At 44.9% G+C, this 4837-nt stretch overlaps 1 non-coding gene across 1 annotated transcript; it reads right to left on the reverse strand.

Annotated features, from left to right (window-relative positions):
- Nucleotides 1-4288: 4288 nt before the first annotated feature.
- On the reverse strand, nt 4289-4407 carry LOC133883779 (U5 spliceosomal RNA). The gene has a single exon (XR_009902988.1). It is a non-coding gene; the product is annotated as a U5 spliceosomal RNA (small nuclear RNA).
- Between the last annotated feature and the right edge of the window lie 430 nt (nt 4408-4837).

A 4837-nucleotide genomic window follows, 5' to 3' on the forward strand; every position in this document is an offset into this window, starting at 1 on the left:
AGGCTACCGTCGCCCGATGAATAGGCAATACCTTGTGGGCCCCTGCGGTCAGAGCATATTAAATATGTTTCACTGAGGTGTCGCCTATTCAGTGAACGAGATCTTGTTCTCGTCAGCTAAACGAGCGAGATCTTGTGGCAGCAGGTCCAACAAAAGGTATCGCCCACTGATCGGGCAATACCTTTTGGAGCGCACTGTTCACATACTGTTCGCCATCCATCGAGTTCGCTCTCGTGTCTATACATGTACATGTGTGTTCACATATTTTTCATTTACTTATCAATTTTATCTGGGATTATAAGAGTGGTCTAAAAATTCTAAACATTCTTATAAGCAAACTAGAGCTCACTATAAATCCATTTTAATTAGTTTGATCCATAAATCCTAAGCCGATACTTAATTAAAACTCTCCAAAGCAACCTACTTTTATAAATTATAGAAATTTTTAGTGCATCAAATAAATTCCCAAAAATCAGGGAACATTTACTAATATTCTTATCATGTGATTTACCAATTTATAAAAGTGTTTCCAACCTTAGTTTATTATATGAAAAAGTGTGTTCGTTTGTAATGCTAGATAAAAATGCATATAAATAGAGCATTACAAAGGAACTCACTTTTTCACTAAATAACTTAGAATTGAAAATATTTTTATAAATTAGTACATCACATGATAAGAATACTAGTGATTTTTTTCCTGATTTTTAGGAATTTATTTGAGACATTAAAAATTGCTATAAATTATAAAAGAAGGCTGCTTTGGAGAATTTTAATTAAATATTAACTTATGATTTTTGCATGAAAACAAATTTAAATTGGTTGCTAGTAAGCTCTAGTTTTATCATAAAAACGTTTAAATTTTTTGAACTACTCATGTACTACCAAATAAATTGAGAATTAAATAAAAAATATGTGAACACACGTACACCTATAGGCATGATAGAGAACTGGATGGATGGTGAACAGTGCATACCAAAAGGATTCGTCCTATCAGGTGGCAATAGCTTTTGGTGGTCTCGCTCGCGTAAAATCTCGTCCATTCAGCAGGCGAGAGTAAGGTCTCGCCCTCTAAACAGGTAATACCTCAGTGAAACACATTTCATATGCACTGACCGTGGGAGCCCAGAAGTTGAGACTTTGATCTCGACCGATGAACGGGCGATGATAACCTATTATTGTAATTTTTCCAAACGGTCGTGTAATTTTGCAAATAATTTTTTTGAGTAAACGAGGCTATATTTCATAGATGGAACATGAGAAGAACAAATCATTGTTCGCAGAGGAGCCCCTCCAGAAGATTAGGATTACGACACAACCCCTGAGAAGACTTCAGTTTCTATTTTGCCTCCGATCGACCCAGCCAGACATGGCGTTGTCTCGTCGAAGCAGAATAGAGTACCACACCGAGGAAGGAGCTAGAGACTGATCTCTCCACCGGTGAGAAAGCTTCAAATTTTAGTAGCACATGGGACACCCTATCAGAAATAGGCCTGGACAATGTTGAACGTACTGGCATTGCGGCACGACAACACACTGACATCGTGGCACAACCAACAACTGTACCCTCACTGGATAAGGAGCGATCTGGCATCTTCATCTTCATCCTCAATGCAACACGCCACTATGTCATCGCATAACAACACTAATCTCCAGCTGAACAGAACAAGGAAACACTCACACGCCTCCCAGAATCGACGCCGGAGAGTAGGCGGTCATCGTTGCTGTCACTAAAGCCGACTCGAAAGAACAAAAACATGGATGTCTGTCGAAACGACGCCATCAAAGCAACCCTAACAAGCTAACTAGCCTATCTTGCTACCGAACCGCTGCACACATACACATACAAACTTGGTCAACGCTCCTGCACCACAACAACCTTCTACTACTTTCCGAGCGGGGACACCGCGCCAAGCCCCACAGCGCCTCAGCCAGCACCACACGCCGCCGCCGCTAGGAAGAAGAGAAGATACAGGCCAAGAGCTCAATTATTCAACACCAACAACTAGCCTTGTACTACTTACCACTAAGGGGGATGGGTGACTCCGCTATTCACGCTGTCGGCAAGCTAGAGACGGGAGGGGAGGGGCCAGATTAGCCTCCTCTCTCAGGTCGACTCGACCAAGTCACCTCTGGTGTATGTGTGTATGTGTGTATATATATATATAATTTTGTAAATATTTAAAGATAAATAAATAAATTCTTGACTTTTCCAAATAAATTTAGGCTGCAGCAAAAGCCCACTTGGTTTGAGCCACAAATTCCAACAACCTGGCCCGGCTTGCCTGGTATACGCCTCCTACTCCATGGACGTCCAGAGCTCTTTGGCTCCCCGTGACCGAACGACGACGTCTCGAGCGCTCTATAGCGCGGCGTGGCGGCTACGTAGACCCGGGTAAACTGTAACCGGATGATGTACGTGTGGTGTGTACTGGTACTAGGAATTTTTAGATTTGATCTTTTTTCAAAACCTATGGAAAAACAATGTCAAAAAATAGAACGTCACAACTATTTATTTTTTTTGTGGATGGGAGAGCTTTATTAAGACTAATGTCATTACATACTAGCTCCCTGACACACTCCGGAAAGCTAGCAAAAGAGACACAGCTCTGGTTCAATCTAATTGCGAGATGCGCAAGTTCATGTGCCACTTCATTCTGTCCTCTCCCAACTTTAATCACCTCAAGGCTCTGAAGCTGTTGACCATCATGAAGGACGTCTTGGATAATCGGCGCCACTAGCGAGCGGTCGGTCCGGTTCCTCCTGAGCTTCTCCACCACGGACAGACAGTCATACTACAGGATCATCGGCCGCTCAGACCACCGAGACGCCTGCCGAAATCCTCTAGGCATGCCGCCGCCTCCGCATCCCTGCAGTGAAACAAGATACGCCACGCCATTAGCTTTGGATCGCCCTGATGATCTCGGATCACCACTCCAACAGCCTCATCGCCCGAAGGCTCGATATCTACTCCATCAACATTGATTTTTAGTACACCGTCACTTGGAGGGATCCACCTCTCATCACACGACCTCCCAAGTCCTCCTACATGTTTATCTCCTCCTACCCTTGTCATCAAGAGCAATCGTCTGTTGTCGGGCCGTGAACAGCTCCTCCTTGTAGCGCTTCAGAAACTCCACCGATCCAGTGATCGATATGCTCTCCCCAGCCTGCAGCACGCTATTCCTGACGCTCCACGCTCGCCAGATGAGCATAAAGAAATTGGCCATGATCTCCGTAGGGTAGATATCAACAATCATTAGTAACCAACCCGGCCCTGACATCTTAATGTCGTTCTCCGATGGCAGAGCCCACCAGCTTCGCATTGCCTGACGAAGAGCAACAGCATGAGGGCCGCTTACCACAGCGTGAGAACAATCTTCCCTAAGGTGACCACATAGTTGACAGGAAGACTGCAACTCGATGTGGCGATTACATTTGTTTGCCCTTGTCGGCAGGCCATTGTGGACAACCTGCCAAGCAAACGTCACAACTATTGCCATTGTTGTTAAATAGCACGATGTTGTATTAATTGACGCGGCACCAGGGCACAAACGTTTTCCGAGTCCTGCGCGCCGGCGCCGGGTGGATGGTTGGTTGGCCCATGGCGGTGGAGGCAGCGGCTGCGGAGCAGAGGTTACAGGAGGAGCCTTGACGGTCTGCTGGCTTTCCGATTTGAGCTTTTCAGCGCTGGAACACATGAAAATTATTTACCTGCACTACATAGAGATGGATACTCTTCTAATATCGAGCCTCCAGAAAAAAGATATGAATTTTTCATTGAACTCCAGGCAGGTATTGGTAGCCTTCTGGGCTGCTGCTCCTGGTGCACCGTGGGAGCGAAGTGCTTATATGTTCTCGAGGCTCTGCGTCTTTTAGATTATTGCTCTCGAGAATTACTAGTAGTCACTTTATTCACTTCTCTTTGCATGGTGGCTGCAAGTCTTCAAGTTTCACATTGTCGTATACTTGCTAGCTCCTGATAAAGATGAGCTTGGCGACAAATTTTATTTTTTTCACCACGGTCTTCCCAAAAGTAACGCCCCGCAAAAAAGACAAAAGAAGATACAAGGGCAGGACCTGAAAATTTAAATTTGTACAACGTTTGTTGGGGGCTTCCTTGGTGAGAATTGACACAAGAGCAGACACTGAAGATATTCTAAATTGCTTCACCAGGCAAATTCCTCAAAGGAGAAGAGTTGAAAGAGCATTTAGAATTTGAGAAGAAACAAGGACGAAAACCAGGAAAACTGTACATCTACCAAAATTCTTGAACATTCGACTTGTTGGGCGCCTTCTCTATGAGAAAGCACCCTCCAAAAACTAGAGTATGCTGCTTAGTGTGGAGAGCACACGGTATTCTTTAGTAAAAGGCGAAAGAATAGTTCGCTTTGTGCTCACCACGCAGCTGCTTGAGTTTGAAGTCTGCATCTGCCGGCTATAAGACGTGCGATTGCTGGGTGATCGCCTTGAAGCTGAGCAGTGTGGGACTAACTTCCTTTGCCGGGGGTTGTGCTGCTTTGCAAACACCCTCCTGCGTGGGCCAGAAAGCACGGTACTCCTGGATTCGTGGTGACGCTGTTGGGCCGGCCTTGTAGCCTGATAGAGCTCGGTGTATTATCAGGAGTTTTTTATTTTTTATATTAAATATTTAAATAAATAGACTCCTGATGATAAAATTTGTAGAAATAATCGTCTACCGTAAGGATGCCACGGTGGCACGTCCATCCCTTATTACCCTCTTAGAGAGAGGGTAGGGCTGGCCCCCTCGGTCGCCCCTCTTACCACCCTATGAGAGGACGGGTAACCCTTGCTCGTCTAATGAGAGGATGAATTTGTT

The sequence above is a fragment of the Phragmites australis genome, chromosome 10 (genome assembly GCF_958298935.1).
Source record: "Phragmites australis chromosome 10, lpPhrAust1.1, whole genome shotgun sequence".
In the NCBI taxonomy this organism is placed as follows: domain Eukaryota; kingdom Viridiplantae; phylum Streptophyta; class Magnoliopsida; order Poales; family Poaceae; genus Phragmites; species Phragmites australis.